Raw genomic sequence first — 19,744 nt, 5'->3', positions numbered from 1 at the left:
AAATAAATGAATTCTACATTTTCTACATTTAGGCAAGAAAAACAAAATGCACAAGTACAGTATATATCAGTGGTGGGTTGCTCCTGGTTTGGCCCAGATTGGATGAACTGGTTGTGGCAGCGGGAGTACGTGCATGCATAAGGTGACCAGATTTTCAGATTGGTAAAGAGGGAAACCCTTGACCGGGGGTGGGGGTGGTGGTGGTGGTGTTTGATTAAAAAATTTATACGGAGCAACAAAAATTTTCATACAACGCAAAAATAGTATTGTAATATTTTTTTATTTCAACATTACAATTTACAAATATAAATTGTAACTTGGCAAAAATCAAAATTTTGATCACGTGACCATGAGGATGCTGCAACGGTCGCTAAGTGTCAAAATGGTCGCTAAGTGTCAAAATGGTCGCTAAGTGTCAAAATGGTAATCAGACACTTTTTTCAATGCCATTGTAACTTTGGTCACTAAATGAACTGTTTGAAAGTTAAGGCTAGCTTGCATTATAATGCCTTATGCTGGCTTACATTTTCAAGAGAGAGAAGCTAAACTCCTTGTTAGAATTGAAATAGAAAGGAATAGAGTAGAGTAAAATAGAATAGAATAGTTTATTAGCCAAGTGTGATTGGACACACAAGGAATTTGTCTTTGGTGAATATGCTCTCAGTGTACATAAAGAAAAATAAAATAGTAAGATAGTGGGATCCTTGCTCACCAAGCTCAGAAAACAGCGATCCCACGATCTGCCTGACAGCTCCTCTTTCCTCAAGAGGTGGTGGGGTGGGGGATTCTTGCCCATCAAGCTCAGAAACCAGTGATCCCACGATCTGTCCCACACCTCCTCTTTCCTCAAGAGGTGGTGGGGTGGGGGATCCTTGCCAACCAAGCTCAGAAACCAGTGATCCCACGATCTGTCCCACACCTCCTCTTTCCCTAAGAGGTGGTGGGGTGGGGAATCCTTGCCCATCAAGCTCAGAAACCAGTGATCCCACGATCTGTTCCACACCTCCTCTTTCCTCAAGAGGTGGTGGGGAGGGGGATCCTTGCCCATCAAGCTCAGAAACCAGTGATCCCACGATCTGTCCCACACCTCCTCTTTCCTCAAGAGGTGGTGGGGTGGGGGATCCTTGCCAACCAAGCTCAGAAACCAGTGATCCCACGATCTGTCCCACACCTTCTCTTTCCTCAAGAGGTGGTGGGGTGGGGAATCCTTGCCAACCAAGCTCAGAAACCAGTGATCCCACGATCTGTTCCACACCTCCTCTTTCCTAAAGAGGTGGTGGGGAGGGGGATCCTTGCCCATCAAGCTCAGAAACCAGTGATCCCATGATCTGTCCCACACCTCCTCTTTCCTCAAGAGGTGGTGGGGTGGGGGATCCTTGCCAACCAAGCTCAGAAACCAGTGATCCCACGATCTGTCCCACACCTCCTCTTTTTCCCTCTCTTCCTGGGCGGCACAAGCCCGGGAAGCGAGTGGAAGTTTTCTGCGCGACTGAAACAGAAGCCGCGGCAGGAGAGCGAGGCTGCTGCCAGCCATTTCACCTCGCGCATAGAACTTCCACTCGGTCACAGGGGCTGGCTGTGACGCGAGGAGGTGAAATGAACTCCGCAAAGGGGGAGAAGGAGGAGAGGAGGGCTGTCTCCTCCCCCCAGCACCTCCCGATTCCCACCCGTACCAATTCATAACATGATTACTCACCAGTGAGTAAGCGCAGCTGCAACCCCAAAAGACGAAATGAAATGGAGACTCGCGCAGGCGTGCTCAGCTAACAGAGTCCAGCCAATCAGTGAGCTGGTTGGGATGGAAAATTTTCAGCACGTGCTGAAAATTTCCCATCCCAGCCAACTCACTGATTGGCTGGAGTCCATGCCAATCCAATCAGTGAGCGGCAGGCTGGGCTGGCTTAAATTTGTAGGATAGAACGGAACGATGAGCCAGCCCAGCGAGCTAGCAGCTGATGGGCGGGGGAGCGAGGGAGCTGCGAGCGCCAAAAAAAGTGTGTTTTTTAAGGAACCGTGCAGGACGCGGGAAAATTCATGAAAAAGCATGGCTATCACGCCAAATGCGGGACGTCTGGTCACCCTATGCATGCACAAGCGAACCAGTAGTAAACAAAATTGGTATAATGTGGTACCTCGCTCAATAGTAGTACCTAAGGGGGATCAGTGTGCAGCAGCTGCCAAAAGAGCCAACACAATTCTAGGCTACATAAACAGAGAGATAGAATCAAGATCATGTAGAGCCGAGGTGGCACAGTGGTTAGGGTGCAGTATTGCAGGCCACTTTAGCTGACTGTGATCTGCAGTTCAGTGGTTCAAATCTCACCGGCTCAAGGTTGACTCAGCCTTCCATCCTTCCGAGGTGGGTGAAATGAGGACCCGGACTGTTGCTGACTCAATTTGCTAAAAAAAATTCTAAACCACTTAGAGGGGGCTGAAAGCCCTATGAAGCGGTATATAAGTCTAATAAATAAATAAATAAGTGTTAATACCACTTTTTAAAGCCTTGGTAAGGCCACACTTGGAATACTGCATCCAGTTTTGGTTGCCACAATGTAAAAAAGGTGTAGAGACTCTATAAAGAGTGCAGAGAAGAGCAACAAAGATTTATTAGGGGACCATATGCTAAAACATACGAAGAACTGTTGTAGGAACTGGGTATGTCTAATTTAATGAAAAGAAGGACTAGGGGAGACATCATAGCAATGTTCAAATATGTCAGGAGCTGCTACAAAGAAGAGGGAGTCAAGCTATTCTCCAAGGCACCTGCGGGTAGAACAAGAAGCAATGGGTAGAAACTAATCAAGGAGAGAAGCAACTTAGAACTCAGGAGAAATTTCCGGACAGTTAGAACAATTAATCAGTGGAACAACTTTCCTCCAGAAGTTGTGAATGCTCCAACACTGGAAGTTTTAAGGAAGATATTGGATAACCATTTGTCTGAAGTGCTGTAGGGTTTCCTGCCTAAGCAGGGGGTTGGACTAGAAGACCCCCAAGGTCCTTTCCAACTCTTATTCTGTTAAATAGGGTAGACTGGGAGTCATGTATAGGCTAATTTAGGGGGCAATAGATGGAAAGAGGGAAAGAATAAAGTGTTCTATGGAATTCTTCCAATTCTTTTCAGTGATGAACAGGTAATTAGCCTCAAAAATAGAGCAGTGATCTTATTCCTTGCATTTTTTTAAAAAAGTTGCTCCCAGTTTTGATTTTCTTGTTTTTATCTTAACTGGATTTTTGTAATGGCTTTTCTGTTTAATTAGCTGGCTTGGGGAGTTTCTCAATCGAGGAACACCCATTCTGTCCTAGCAGAAATGCACTTCTGGTCAAACCATAATTTCCAAGTGATACCAGCAGGCTCTTGCTGCTCTATTGCTGTTGGCCATATCCGTACCTCTTTGTTTAGTTTAAATACTTGACATTCACTCTTGGTGTTGTTTTCAATTTCAATTTTTCAATTTAATAAAATTTGTATGTCGCCCACTCCCTTGGGACTCTGGGCGGCTTACAGGCAAGATAAAAGAAGCATTTAAAAATTTAAGATAAAGATACAATTATTAAAATTACACACCATCCATTCTGTCTAAATGGGGCTGGATATTGATCAACAGCCCCAGGCCTGCCGGAACAGCCAGGTTTTGGTGGCTTTACGGAAGGCCGGGAGAGTGGTAAGGGTCCGGATCTCTACGGGTAGATCGTTCCACAGGGCCGGCGCAGCTACAGAGAAGGCCCTCCCCCGCTGGGCCGCCAGCCGGCATTGTCCGGTTGACGGCACCCGGAGGAGGTCCAACCTGTGCAATCTTGTTGGTCGTTGGGAGGTAAGTGGCAGGAGGCGGTCTTTCAGGTAGCCAGGTCCTAAACCATGTAGGGCTTTAAAAGTAATGACTAGCACCTTGAAGCGCGTCCGGAGACCAATGGGGAGCCAGTGCAGCTCGCAGAGAATAGGTGTAACATGGGTGTATCTAGGTACACCCAATATCGCTCGCACGGCTACATTCTGGACCAACTGCAGTCTTCGAACACTCTTCAGGGGCAGCTCCATGTAGAGCGTGTTACAGTAATCCAGTCTTGAGGTGACGAGGGCATGAGTGACCATTTGAAGTGCCTCCCGGTCCAGGTAGGGCCGCAACTGGTGCACCAGGCGAACCTTGGCAAAAGCCCCCCTGGTCACAGCCAACAGATGGTGTTCTAACGTCAGCTGCAGATCCAGGAGGACACCCAAACTGTGGGCCCTCTCTGAGGGGTGTATAATTTCACCTCCAGGCTAAGAGGTGGAATGTCTGGACTATCCTTGGGAGGCAGCATCAATAGCCACTTGGTCTTGTCTAGATTGAGTGCATCCCTCCAGGCACTGGCACATCACTTCCACTGCTTCGCTGAGTTGGCACGGGGCGGACAGATACAATTGAGTATCGTCCGCATATTGATGATATTTGATCCCGTGCCGGCGTATGATCTCACCCAGCGGCTTCATGTAGATATTAAATAGGAGGGGGGACAGGACCAAACCCTGCGGCACCCCATATATGAGAGGCCTAGGGGTCGATCTCTGTCCTCCAACCAACACCGACTGTGACCTGTCCGAGAGGTAGGAGGAGAACCATCTTAAGATGGTGCCTCCCACTCCCACCTCCCATAACCGTCGCAGAAGGATACCATGGTCGATGGTATCGAAGGCCGCTGAGAGGTCAAGAAGCACTAGGATAGAGGAATGTCCTCTATCCCTGGCCCGCCAGAGATCATCGATCAGTGCAACCAAAGCAGTTTCTGTGCCGTAACCAGGCCTGAAACCCGACTGAAAGGGATCCAGATAATCTGCTTCATCCAAGGTCTGCCGGAGTTGAAAGGCCACCACCTTCTCAACAACCTTCCCTACGAATGGGAGGTTGGAGACTGGGCGATAGTTGTTTAAGATGGCTGGATCCAGGCAAGGTTTCTTAAGGAGGGGTCTCACCACCGCATCCTTTAGAGGGTGCGGGGAGGATCCCTCTCGAATAGAGGTGTTAACAATCCTCTGGAGCCAGCCACATGTCACCTCCCTGCTGGTGGAGACCAGCCAGGAGGGACACGGGTTCAGTAAACAGGTGGAGGCACTCACCGCTCCCATGGCCTTGTCTACTTCCTCAGGAGCGACAAGTTGAAACTCGCTCCACAAAATCCGATCAAGACGTTCCCCCGGCATCTTGGCTGGTACCGTCCAAGTGGAGTCCAGGTCAATACAAATCCGAGCAATTTTATCCGACAGAACCTGAACAAATTCCTCAGCTCTATCATGTAAGGGCTCGTCCGCATCCCTCCCTTTCAAGAGGGAGCGGGCTATCCTAAACAGGGCAGTTGGGCGAGATTCTGCGGATGCAATAAGAGCGGAAAAATGAGCACATTTTGCCACCCGTATCGCCACTAGATAAGTCCTAATCAAGGCTCTTAATTGTGTTCGGTCGGATTCAGAGTTACTAGCCCTCCAGCATTGCTCTAGGTGTCTCTTTTGGCACTTCATCTCCCGGAGTTCCTCGGTAAACCAAGGAGCCCTCCTGGATCCATTGCTGCGGAGAGGCCGCAAAGGCACAATCCGGTTTAGAGCCTCCGCCGCTGCTATATTCCAAGCAACGACCAAGGACTCCACCGGACTGTGGGCCAGAGAGTCAGATAAGAGCCGAGGTGGCGCAGTGGTTAGAGTGCAGTACTGCAGGCCACTTCAGCTGACTGTTAGCTGCAGTTCGGCGGTTCAAATCTCACCGGCTCAGGGTTGACTCAGCCTTCCATCCTTCCGAGGTGGGTAAAATGAGGACCCAGACTGTGGGGGCAATATGCTGACTCTGTAAACCGCTTAGAGAGGGCTGAAAGCCCTATGAAGCGGTATATAAGTCTAACTGCTCTTGCTATTGCTATCTCACCAAGTGCCGTCTGAAATCCCATAGGGTCCATCAGGTGCCTGGGGTGGAACCACCTAATCGGTTCCCCCTCCCTACAGTAGGGGATTTCAAGTCAAGCCTCAGCAGGAAGTGATCTGACCATGACAAGGGCAAGATCTTAATGCCCTTCAAATCTAGATCACCTCTCCACTGCTCCAAGAGAAACACGAGGTCGAGCTTGTGACCCACTGTATGAATCGGACCCTGAATTACCTGGGTCAAGTCCATGGCTGTTATGGAAGCCATGAACTCCTGCGCTCCATCAGAGCGTTCGCTGAGCAATGGCAGGTTGAAATCCCCCAGCACTATAAGCCTGGGGAACTCAACCGCCAGTTCGGCTACTGACTCGAGGAGCACAGGCAGGGTTGTTGTAACGCTGTTGTTAGGTAGGTACGTTAGAAACAAACCCACTTGACCCCCAAGGTCCAACTTTACCAGAAGGGACTCACACCCAACAGTCTCCGGAGCAGGGATCCTACGAGGAACTAGTGACTCTCGGATGATGACTGCCACTCCCCCACCCCTTTCTCTGGTGTCGCGGCTGGTGGAGTACCTGAAATCCTTCTGGGCACATTTCAGTGAGGGGGACTCCTCCCTCTTGGCAGTAACTGCACTCCCACTATGTTCACTAACTGCACTCCCACTATGATGAGGCAGCAGAGCAGGTCATGTGAAGGCATGTGTGATTACTCCTAAATAAGTCCCACAGTTCAGTAAGGCTTAGTCTGCAATTAGTAGGCATAAAATGGAATCTCCGAAACAGGTTTTAATATAGATGAAGATGACTAATTTGTTCATTTTAGGTTACTAAATAATTAGATAGGGCTCATGCATGTAAATGTATTTTATAATGAGTAACTTAAATTCATGTACTGCAGAGTGCAAAATCAGTAGATAACATATGCTTCAGTGGTGGGTTGCAAATATTTTTACTACTGGTTCTGGTGTGCTTGCGTACACGTTCACACGCAAGCGCAACACTTCTGCACATATGCAGAAGCATCTGGGTGGATTGGCAGGCTTAACCCGCCGCCGCTACTACTTGTTCGGCTGAACCGGGCTTAACCGGGAGCAACCCATCTCTGATATGCTTCTATTTGCTTTGCCACTTACACCTTAGTATCATTAAGAATATAGTTGCTTTCTTTTAATTCTTTGCAGGACATTTGTCCCCATCTTTTGCTCAGCCTCCTGAGGAAAGGACATTCCCCCCAACATCCAGTAATTTGGTGAGAGACACAGCTAGGGAGCCTAGGTGGTGCAGTGGTTAGGGTGCAGTACTGAAGGCCACTACAGCTGACTGTTATCTGCAGTTCAGCTGTTCTAATCTCACCGGCTCAAGGTTAACTCAGCCTTCCATCCTTCCGAGGTAGGTGAAATGAGGACCCAGACTGTGGGGGCGATATGCTGACTCTGTAAACCGCTTAGAGAGGGCTGAAAGCCCTATGAAGCGGTATATAAGTCTAACTGCTATTGCTATTGCTATTACTCTCTGGGGATCTGCCCATGCAAATTAACATTTCATTTTGTTAAAAAGGAGGAATAAATCCCGTTCTCTTCCACTTAAGAAAAAGAAACTAGTATTACAGGTTTGCATCACGTTGATTTTCTCAAATGGCAAGTTACTGCAGTCTAATTAGAATAGACTTTAGCTCAACATCCTCCTATCTGTTGAGATGATGCAAGTTGGCAATATGCCAAAAAGTGAAGCAAAGGCTCAGCATGTGGGTGGTGGAGAGGCTTGTGAAATGAGAGCAATTCCCAACATGCCTTAAAATAATCCCGTCTCTGAGCCTGCTTGCCAGATGCAAGCTGAGTATAAAAGGAGTATGAAACTAATGTTGAGCATCTGATCCTGCCATGCTGTGCAATCTCACATATCATTTTTAATGTGGTTTCCAGGGACCTTTTATGTCATGCCACAATAGCACTTTCTGTTTTTTTGAAGAGAACAATGGCAAAAGTACAGTTTTTTGAAAAGAGCTTGCAGAGAGTCAGTGCGAGTAATCTCAAGGAGTGTATAAGGTAAAGGTTTCTCCTGTCTGGTCATCTCTGGCTCTAGGGGGCATTGCTCATCTCTGTTTCTTAACCAAGGGAGCCAGCATTGTCTGAAGATAATTTCATGGTCATATGGCCAGAGTATGCCAAAGTGCACAGAAGTGCACAAAGAGCCGAGGTGGCGCAGTGGTTAAATGCAGCACTGCAGGCTACTTCAGCTGACTGCAGTTCAGCAGTTCAGCTGTTCAAATCTTACCGGCTCAGGGTTGACTCAGCCTTCCATCCTTCCGAGGTGGGTAAAATGAGGACCCGGATTGTTGTTGGGGGCAATATGCTGACTCTGTAAACCGCTTAGAGAGGGCTGAAAGCCCTATGAAGCAGTATATAAGTCTAACTGCTATTGCTATTGCCATCTCACCAAAGTAGTACCTATTTATATCTCCTAGCATTTGCATCCTTTGCAACTGCTAAGTGGGCAGCAGCTGGGGCAAGTAATGGGAACTCACCTCATCGTGCAAAGTGCTCCAGTATCAAACTCCAGCTGTCAACTTTCCAGCTAACGAACTCAGCATCTTTAACCGCTGAGCCATCACATTCCGTGATGAGTGGATGCTGCTGTCCTAAAGTATTTGACCCTTTACCAGAAATCCTTCTGACATCATGAATTATGTCCTTATGCAGTGAATCACTCTGCAGGCTGGTACTCCTCTATCATCATTTACTACTCCATAATGGAGACCGAAGTATATATTGCTGGACAGACTACATTTGTTCACTCGAAATAAGCAAAGGTCCTGTATCTAGTAAATAAAATGCATGAATAAATTGTGCGCTCTTGAATTTAGCTGTCATCACTATTTTCATGGGGACAAGATCCTAAGAGCAATTGTGGCATGAGAAGCAGATTTGTGAATTCATCAACAAGGTATAAATACTAGGATAGACATCAAGTAGCATTTACAGATCTAGTGGATTGTTATGCATCTGTTCTGTGCCTTTAAGAGTTGTGTTACAGATTCTGCACTAAACAAGATGCTAGACTAAATATTTTATGACTGTACTCTGTAGTTAGAAGATGAAATAAATGGGACCTGGTTTATGCCAGGCAAATAGCAACACTGCTCTGGAATTGGGATTGTGATGGGGAGCAAAGCATTAAGCCCCACTGCCCCCTTCCACTAGCCAGGGTCATTTTAATAGAGACTTAGATGACTGTGTGCTGGGATTACTGTAGTAGTGGATTCTTGCATAGAACAAAGGCTAAGACTACTTGTTTTTCCAAGTGGAGGCCAATCTATCAGGCACATGAAAGAACCACCTCTCTTGTGTCATTTCCAACTACAGAAAGCTAGAAGTGAATTGTGTTCCATATTTTTGATAATTGTAAATGAATACAATTGAGTGTTAATTTCAATGAAAAAGATAATATATAAATCAAGGAAATTCTAATGGGCACATGCCAATTAGCACACATATGCTTATTTTGACCCCAAGGGTTACTAAGGCTATCCAAGGAGTGAATAAACAGCTGGAGGTCAAGGGGATTCAGTAAATGTCAGGGTGTGTGCATCAATAAATGGTTAAAAGTCCATTGGAGTCAATTAATCTTTTTTTTTTTAGTCCTAAAAGTGCGGTGGCTAATTACAAGACTGGGTTAATGTCAGCACAAATAACCAAGAACAGCATTAAAAGTTTATTACATGCTATATGCAAGAATCTGGTCTATTAATGGTCAAGTCAGATTGACACTAGATAAGAGTCAACACAATTCATGGGAGGCTAGATTTAGGTCTCTTATGGCTATGTAAGGGTTCCAAATTGATGATACATTTAACCCCACCTTCGGGATTTGCCCAGACATCTCCTATAGTTTCCTTCAGCTGCCAGCAAGAGTGGCCTTGAGTTATTGTTATCTGCTGTGTTGTAACTAGCCTCATTTACTAGCATGCTTTATGTTGTGTGACCTTCCACGCTCTCCCTTGTCTGCCTTATCTCTCTTTTTCTAGGAAGGCTACATCGACCTGAATTCACGTTCACCCAGGAAAGATATACTTGTACTCATTCACCTCAGCAATATTTAACTAATTATCAGTGACCTCGTTGATACTGATGAGATGAAAATCTTGTATTTTTCATATTTTAAATGCTATCTACTTTTATGAAGTCACCATTATTTATATGTTAGTATTGTTCAGGGCACTGTTAGGTACAGTAGCATTTATTAAATTAGTTTCAAATAGTAAAAGTTTGGGGGTCAATCAACAATTTGAAACTTAAAATCTGATTCCTGGATGAAAGCAAAAATCAAAACCTATTTATACTATTAAAAAATGATTGGGCATAACTCATAAATTTTATTAGATTGGTCTTAACCTGATTTTTTTCCCCACACATAAAATGTTTATGGGATCCTTCATACAACAGATTGAAGAGCTTTATCACTTGCCTGAATCAAAAGCTTCCTTGAGCTTTTGGAACAGAAGTATTTGGACAGATTACTGTAATCCTTGTCAGCAAAATTAATCAGAGAAAATAAACTGGTAATACACACGCTACCATACTTCCCTTTTTATCTTTATAGACTTTCTCATAACAGATGCCAAGTAAAATTGAGATAATTGTTTCCCATGATAACAAAGAAAGTTGCAAAATTCTTATTATTTTCTTATATCTGGTGACTGCAAATCACTGAGATTGCTCCAAGTAGAGCAACAGTCAAATGTTCATAGGCATAAATATCCATATGCTTATGAATAACACTACACAGTGTCCTGGAGTGTGTTCTTAGTTGTTTGTGTCTTTTTTTACATGTATTTCTTTATCTTCTTTTTTCAAATTTTGATAATAGTTTCAAAGAACATTTGACATTAATACAATTGAGAGAGTCCAGAGATACTTCAAGAGAAGAGTCTTCCACTCCTCTGTTCGCAACAGAATACCTTATGCCACCAGACTTGAAATTTTGGGCTTAGACAACTTAGAACTAGGCGGCCTTCAATCTGATCTAGGCGTAGTACATAAAATTATCCACTGCAATGTCCTACCTGTCAATGACTACTTCAGCTTCAACTGCAACAATACACAAGTACATAATAGATTAAGGTGACCAGACGTCCCGATTTCAGCAGGACAGTCCCTCTTTTGAACAATTTGTCCCGCATCCCGTTTTTTTTTTTAAAGTCCCGATTTTTTTTAAGTTACGAAAAAGCCTCCAGCCGCCTTGAGGCTCTCCTAACAACTGGGAGTGTATATTCTTTGAGCCGAGCGCATTCCCGCCCGGGCGCCCTTGGGAGCTGTTGCCAATGGCTGAGGAAGGAGAACACTTTACTCCATGTGGAGACCGTGGGCTTCCCTCATGGATTTTTTCTTCTTCTGTTGCTTCGAGCAGCCCCTCCCCCCTCTCTCTTTCTCTCTCTCTCGGAGCTAGTGGCTGCCTCCGAGGCTGTCCAAGCTCAGCCCCTCCCCCCGGACTGCTGCTTCGCCTTGGCTGCTCAGGGCTTCTAAATTGGCATTGCGTGTTGTTTGGGGAGGGGATTACTGTGCCATAGAAACACAGCGTATGTCTCATGTGGCTGATAACCTGGTCTCTATACAGAAGAGGTAATTTTAAAAACTTCAGAGCGAATCCAGAAAGAGGGGAGAAAGAGGCTGAAGGAGTGTGTGCACAGGAGGGGGAATTTATAAACAGCCCAGTGAATCCAGAGGAGGAATGTGTGTGTGTGTGTGTGTGTGTGTGTGAGAGAGAGAGAGAGAGAGAGAGAGAGAGAGATGCTGAAGGTGTGCACAGGAGGGGGAATTTATAAATGGCCCAGTGAATCCAGAGGAGGAGTGAGTGTGTGTGTGTGTGTGTGAGAGAGAGAGAGAGAGAGAGAGAGAGAGAGAGAGGCTGAAGGTGTGCACAGGAGGGGGAATTTATAAACGGCCCAGTGAATACAGAGGAGTGTGTGTGTGTGTGTGTGTGTGTGTGTGTGTGTGTGAGAGAGAGAGAGAGAGAGAGAGAGAGAGAGAGAGAGAGAGGCTGAAGGTGTGCACAGGAGGGGGAATTTATAAACGGCCCAGTGAATACAGAGGAGGAGTGTGTGTGTGTGTGTGTCTCTGTGTGTGTGTGTGTGAGAGAGAGAGAGAGAGAGAGAGACTATCACTAAGTGTTGTAGCTTCTGATTCTTCATGAATGTATTCTATTTTATTTTTCAAGCCCTCCCCCCCCCCCCCGTCAATGGTGTCCCTCTTTACCAATCTGAGAATCTGGTCACCTTATAATAGATACAAATACAAACTTAAAGTAAACTGCTCCAAACTCGACTGCAGAAAATATGACTTCTGCAACAGAGTGGCCAATGCCTGGAATGCACTATCTGACTCTGTGGTTTCTTCCCCAAACCCCGAAACTTTAACTTTAGACGGCCTACTGTCGACCTCACCCCATTCCTAAGAGGTTTGTAAGGGGCGTGGATAAGAGCACCAACGTGCCTACCATCCCTGTGCCTACAGTCCCTGTCCTAATGTTTTTTTTTATTCGTATCCATTTCATGTATAAAATCATGTTTATACATATATGTTGTCTAATACATGCTTGACAAAATAAACAAATAAATTATGACTTACTGATGACTAACAGGAAATATTTTATATAAAAATTAGTTTTAAAACCTGATCCCACAGGTATAAAGTAAGTTACAGTATTTTCTCCAAGACCTTACGTTGAGCACACTATATTATGTCTATTAATATTTATTTTCTTTAGAGGAAAGGGAAGATTAAATATTGGAAATACTATTTATACAGGATCTTGGAAATAAAGTAGAAATTATGCGATGAAGAGATTTAATAATTGTGTAAAGGTTAGAATATAATAAGTTGGAAATATATCATCCCAAATGGATCAAGCCTTTAGTGTAGAGGGGAAGGGCTTGATTTTGTTTGAATTTTTTTTGCAGATAATCCAGATCATATATTATAAATTTGTAATGTGGACTGTACAATATTTTAGAAGATGCAATACAAAAAATCCAAGATAAAAACTATTCAAAATAGGGGGGAGAGCCCAAGAATGACAGAATTAACTTGAAATCACTGCCTTATAGATTGTTATGGCTGCTTCCAAATTCAACAAGAGACTCAGCACATCTTTATGAGTGTCATTAAGCAGTTGAATGTTGATTGACTCATAACATTTAGGACTCTCCATCCCCTTTTGAGCACAGAAACAACATTTCAGTGGATCAAGAGATTAATCTCCAGATTCAATTTTGCTTTGAATCCCCTACATCCGCCAAAGACACCAATTTGCTCCAAAAAAGGATGGTGGTTGTGGAGGTAATTGTTTTTTATTGTTTCTGTATTGGGTTTTTATTTTTGTAAAATAATTTTTTTTATTTTATTTTGCCTAGAGTCACTGAGAATGAGTGGGCAGCCATACATATTTTCTTAAAATAAATAAATAAGAAAATCCTCAGGGAAGAACAGGGAAATTTCTATCAGATGCAAATAGCAAACATGAGTGATTTTATGAATGGGACCACTTTTAGGTTCAGCTAGTCCAATATTAGGAAAGATCACTTTTTGCAGATTAGAAATTTGTAGAGTACGCCCTGGTCGGTATGCTAGTGATGAAAGGATGATTTACAAAGAAACTTCTACCTATTATCCCCTCTAAATATTTCCTTGTTGGATTTTCTTCTTGCACCCAGCCTACTTTTGTAGTTAGCATAATAGATGCAGAGGGAACTTTCTGGAACTTTTATATTGCCTGAATCAGTTTTCCATGTCTGGACTTGTCCAAATGTCTGCAGAAGAAAATTCAACACATAGTATACTGCCAGAAATAATTGTCTTGATAGTGTTGCAGAAAACAGACTTCTCAGGATACAGGAAAGGTTTATTTGGCAGCCAGGTTCAAAAAGTTAGCGAAATGGCAAATTCTGAACAACCTTCATTGCAAATTCTGAACAACCTTCATCATCAAAGCACATGTTCTTATACATTCTCAAAAGCATTGCAACATGGAAATACTTAACTCATTTCTTATTGGTTATTTTGGTGAAAAAGTCTTATAAGTAGATGAGGGTCTTCTCCTTTTGTTACAGGTATGGATCACGTGTCATTAACAAATTTTATCTGAACCTTGTGGTTTGGACTTTTGACATAGGGACGTTGGTTAGAACATCTTGTGGTTAGAGGCTGATGACATTTCCTTTAAGCAAACTTCTAATTGTCCCTTTTATGTCACGTCTTCATTCTTATATTTTTAATCCATATTTTATTCTACTTTAATAGTAGGAAGTTACCTTTGTCTTGCATTAAGAGTGATGAACAATGGGGAAGATTTGGATTCAAATTTAATTGTAATTAGGTTAACCTATTGCATAATAATAAATATAATTATTTACAAATTAATTCAAATTGGCTAGGCTCATACCATCTATGAAGCCGAAGCTGAATTTCTGAGAGGAAGTTTGGCAGCCATATAAATTTTCTTAAATAAATCAATCCAACTGTGCTATATTTGGGTGTAGCCCACAATGCGAACTTTCTTCCAAATAACATCTCTTGGGGTTGTGTGAAGCATATGGAATCGTGAGATAATATTTATTTATTTATTTATTCATTCATTTATTCATTTATTCATTTATTCATTCATTCATTCATTCATTCATTCATTCATTTATTTAGAACAAGGAAAAAATACAATGACAGGGACGATAGGCACATTACTGCACTTATGCACACATCCCTCTATATGGAAAATCTGTTGTGTACCACTCAGAGTTGCTTTTGGTGAAATGAGCAGCTATATAAATTTGTTTAATAAATAAATAAATAAAATGAAAATATCAGCAAACTGAAATTTCACAGCCCTCAGTTGTTTTAGACTGTAGCTGTAATACAATACAATAGCAGTGTTGGAAGGGACCTTGGAGGTCTTCTAGTCCAACCCCATGCCTAGGCAGCAAACCGATACCGTTTCAGACAAATGGCTATTCAACATCTTAAAGACTTCCAGTGTTGGGGCATTCACAACTTCTGGAGGCAAGCTGTTCCACTGATTAATTGTTCTGTCAGGAAATTTCTCCTCAGTTCTAAGTTGCTTCTCTTGTTCTGCCCTCAGGTGCATTGGAGAATAGTTTGACTCCTTCTTCTTTATGGCAACCCCTGAGTTGTGTCAACATCTCCCGTTTGGATGGGCCACTTTGACAGAAGCTTTAATCCAATATATCTAGGAGTTACTAGCTTGAGAAAGGCTAGTAACTCCTAGATATATTGGATTAAACTGCTTGCTTGGGAAAAGTTCTGCCCTTTGCCCTCTGGAATGTTCTCCCTTCAGCTATCAGGATGTCCTTGCCTCTTTAGGCCTTTTGTAAGGCCATGAAGATTTGGTTGTATTAAGGGCCCTGTTTCTTTGTTGTATTAACTTCCATGGTAACAGTTTTACTTGGTTATCAAATGTATTTATTTTATACTACCCTGTTTTCCCCCAAATAAGACCTCCCTGAATAATAAGGCCAATTGGGCTTTTGAGCGCATGTGCTAAAATAAGCCCTCCCAAAAAATATTGCAACACATCAGCAGCCATGGGGTGACCACACTCGATGCCTTCTGAACCTCAGAAATAATAAGATCTTCCCGAAAATAAGGCCAAGTACTTATTTTGGGGGCCAAAAGAAAATAAGACCCTGTCTTACTTTTGGGAAAACATGGTATTTCAATTGGTTTTATGTCTTATGATGTACGCTACCCAGAGTCACTTGTGGGTGGCTCTAGAAATCAAATAAATATATGTCACTCTGAACTTGAACGAAGGGCAACTGACAGTAATAATAAAATCAATTAAGTGAAACAAATTATGTTAACTATACGGCCTAGATGTACACAAAATTGTAGGTGATGTTTCTCAGCAATGAAGCTTACGTAGCAGTTTGGGACAGGTTCCTCTTCTTGTTGCTTAATTCATCTTACAGATTTATTGAAGAAAGAAGTGAAATAAATTATAATCCAGCTGTAGCCCTTAGGTTAGGGTGGAAAAATAACATTAGTAGTAATTCTGTATTTTTAAATTACTTGGCAGAGATCAAAAGTAAATCTGAGGAATTACACAATCAACTCCTGAAAGAATAGGGAGGGGAATCGTTCAGGCTTGTCCTTAAAATGAAGAGACATTGAAATGATTTAATCTGCAAGAATTTAACATTAGTTTACGAACAATATTCAGATCTACTTTTCACAACTAAGTTGGCAGAAATCTATAGTGATGATTAAATATGGTGTGTAGATCATCTAACCAGAGTTATATGTAAGGAAGCATCAGTATTAGCTTTGTTGTTGTTAGCTGAAAAGTCATGTCCAACCCATTGCAACCCCATGGACAATGTTCCTCCAGGCCTTCCTCTTCCCTACTATCATCTGGAGTCCATTTAAGTTCACGTTTACTGCTTCATTGACTCCATCCAGCCATCTGTGGTCCCCTTTTTTTGCCCTCAATCTTTCCCAGGCTCTTCTCCAGTGAGTCCTTCCTTCTCATTTGGTGGCCAAAAGTATTTGAGTTTCATCTTCAGGATCTGGCCTTCTAAAGAGCAGTCAGGATTGATCTCTTTTAGGACTGACCGGTTTGATCACCTTGCAGTCCAAGGGACTCGCATATTAGCTTACACATCTCAAAGGGAGTCAAGATTAACCTACCCACAATGGTCCCAAAGCTGTTGTCCTTCTTAACTGCCTGCCTGCTTTCTGGAAAGATAATAATGCCTTTCAACTTGGCCAACTAAAATATTAGACAAATTATAGCCGACAAGGCTACTAGTCACAACAACTATTTATTGTAGCCTAAAAAAACTGAAACCTCATTGCTATTATTCTTATCTCATGAAGGTATTGCTTGAGACTGTGGTAGCAACAAATGCTGAACCACATAATCCTCTGATCTAATCCAGCAGGACCTGTCTTTTTAAGTTCCTGCCCACTCTCTTTGTTAGCACTTGCTTTTAAGATCTGGAATGAAAAGGTAGAATTCAAACTAAAGTTAGCATTATTTTAGAAAAACACAAATTTGCAGATATACTTTTCAGTACAGTAATGGGAGCTGGGCATGAAATGTTCAAGAAAAATATCTAAGCCTTTAGCTCCTGCCAATCACCCTACAAAATTGCTTCCAATAACCTTCTCATAACTAGATGTCTCAAAGGTTAGAAACAAAAGCAAAATAAAATGGGACGATACAGTTGAGAGCCAATTCAGACTGCAATGAGGGCATTTAATAATTTTTCCTTCAAATTAGCACTTTTTAACCTTGATAAGTTTAAGATGTGCGGGCTTCATGCTCGTTGGTAGATTCTGGAAGTTGAAGTCCGCACACTTTAAACTTGACAATTTCGAAAAACACTGCATCAAATGAACCATTCTTCTTAGAGACAGAAAACAAATATACTAGTTATGCTTCTACTTAATCTTTTTTTGAGGGGCATTTCATGATGTTACTGTATGGTCCTTTAGTTACATTCCTGAGGTCCGCATAAACACACCCATGTAATTTTCTTTGCAATAAGAAATAGATTTTACACTGCTCTCTTCAGGGATGTTTTCCATTTTACAGTAGTTTACAGCCCTATTATTATGTGATTTCTCTCGGTCAAGTATTAAATAGGCATTTGTTTTTGTCTTCCAGGAACAAACAAGGGCACCTGATACTGCTACCTGTAATCTCCCATCCCCAAGTGAATAACAGAATAGCAGAGTTGGAAGAGACCTTGTAAGTCTTCGAGTCCATTCCCTGCTCAAGCAGGAGATCCTATATACCGTTTCAAACAAATAGTTCTCCAATCTGTTCTTTAAAAGCTTCAATGTTGAAGCAACTTGTGAAGACAAGCCATTCCACTGGTTAATTATTTTAACTATCAGGAAATGTTTCTTTAGTTCTGGGTTGGCTTTCTTTTTGATTAGTTTCCATCCATTGCTTCTTGTCCTTCCTTCAGGTGTTTTAGAGAATGGTTGACACAACCCCCCCCCCAATTCTTTGTGGGAGTCCCTTAAATATTGGAAAACTGCTCATCATATGACCTCTAGTCTGTTTTTTCACTAGACTAGATATACTCAATTCCTGCAATTCTTCAAATGTTTTAGCCTCTAGTTCCCTAATCATCTTTGTTACTTTTCTCTGCACTTTGAATCTCAACATCTTTTTTATATTGTGGTGACCATAACTGGATAGTTTTTCCTGTAAGAGGAGCCTCAGAAAAATATTACATCTAGATCTTATAGTTGAATGAAATAACTGACTTCTGCTCAGGGAAACTTAGTTGTAGTTTTGGGGCATTTTGTACTTCTATTATCATCTCCTACAGATGGAAGAGATTCCAACAATTGCTTGTTTTTCCCCTGAGTAAACAAAGATTTCAAATTGCCATAAAAAGAAAACCCTCTTGTCAAATGCATTAGAGATTAATTTCTAGAGGGAAGTATCTCAAGTTCATTCACTGCAAGGATATTTTTACGTTCCCTTTGTGCATAACTTGCTCTGAAGGATAATAATAGAATGGCAGGATTTCTAAGGAAGCACTTTGTCAAAACTGAACTGTCCTAAAGCAACAATAGAGCAGACTTTCCTTCACAATGGAGGTATTATATTAGAAAAAATCTAAACTCCCACAGTGACAAGATGGATACACTTCTGAAATAATTCTGTGTGTAAGAACCTGTCAGTGTTGTCTTGCTCAAATAGTGATACACAGTCTTTGGGTTTGTTTTTTTTCAATTAACTTGTCTGACACTTGATCTTCTTGGGAAAAGGTTGAATAGTTTGGAAACCATAGCTGACCTTGCAAAGAAATTGAGATATTCCTATTTCTAAGCTATTCAAACAGAGATTAACCAATATGGGAATAAGACCAGAGACAGCATCAGGGAATGCAAACATAACTCTCAGAAATTAGTCCATATGATGCTGGTGCTGTATTGTAAAATGAATAATCTAACAAGTTTTCAGGAATGAAGAGGTTCTTTTCAATTCAGATCTGCACTCAGAGGTTATTTTTGAAATATGAAATATTTTTAAACAGGTAAAACCAATAAAAGTAATAGCTTTGGTCTCACACTGATAGAGGGGTGATAAAAATAAAAATACAAGGGAAGTATAGAAAACAATGCTATATGTGTTTTTTCAACCATGTTAATAATTGATCTAGCCTCTTAAATGTGCTTGTCTCTTTCCTACTCCGCAGGTCTGAAATTTCCAAAAAATCCCTACATTGACTGGCAATGCATCTCCATGTTTTTAGGCAATTATTTTTTTTCCTGGTTCTACACCAAATGCTAGGGTTGAATGTGGAACCTTTTGCTTGAAAGTCAGCATGCTGAGCCATGGATCAGTCCTTGTATCTGTACACATGAATTGCCTAGTAATTTTGTCAACATCATTAATTAAATGGGCAACAACACTTCATTTACCAGGCTTTTTAAAGTCTGTAGTAAGTTACATAAATGTTTCTGCAGTTGTTCTTTGCTATATTTTATTTTATATTTTGTATTATACTAATTATGCTTCTACTTAACCTTTTTTTTTGTATTATACTTTTTATAGTTTCATAGGCTACAGTGGAAACTCTTGTAGCTGATTTGTTTAAAAACCAATTCATGGTATGCTTGAATGTGTTGTTGATCACACTATTACAGCTGTTTCATTCTGCATTGCATCCTCAAATTAGTTTACAAAATTTTTATTGCTGATAAAGCCCACTGTTACCACCACTTTATACATATAATTGTTAATAAATATGCATTTCTTTTCATTTCTGTATAATTCGGTCCATGGATTGATTTAATATATGTCCTTCATTGTTTGATGACGGTTT

At 42.0% G+C, this 19,744-nt stretch overlaps 1 long non-coding RNA gene across 1 annotated transcript in view; it reads left to right on the top strand.

The window, feature by feature from the left end:
- The window catches only part of LOC148049772 (uncharacterized), a 61,534-nt gene extending 42,072 nt beyond the window's left edge, over positions 1-19,462 (top strand). The window contains exons 2-3 of the long non-coding RNA XR_015698304.1: positions 17,563-17,646; positions 19,115-19,462. This is a non-coding gene — a long non-coding RNA (uncharacterized LOC148049772). The remainder of the gene's footprint in view (positions 1-17,562; positions 17,647-19,114) is intronic.
- The last annotated feature ends 282 nt before the right edge of the window (positions 19,463-19,744 follow it).

The sequence above is a fragment of the Thamnophis sirtalis genome, unplaced genomic scaffold (assembly GCF_051295495.1).
Source record: "Thamnophis sirtalis isolate CommonGarterSnake01/CBP01778 unplaced genomic scaffold, rThaSir2_p1.2 scaffold_1, whole genome shotgun sequence".
Taxonomy (NCBI): domain Eukaryota; kingdom Metazoa; phylum Chordata; class Lepidosauria; order Squamata; family Natricidae; genus Thamnophis; species Thamnophis sirtalis.
This window is presented reverse-complemented; position numbering and strand designations above follow the sequence as displayed.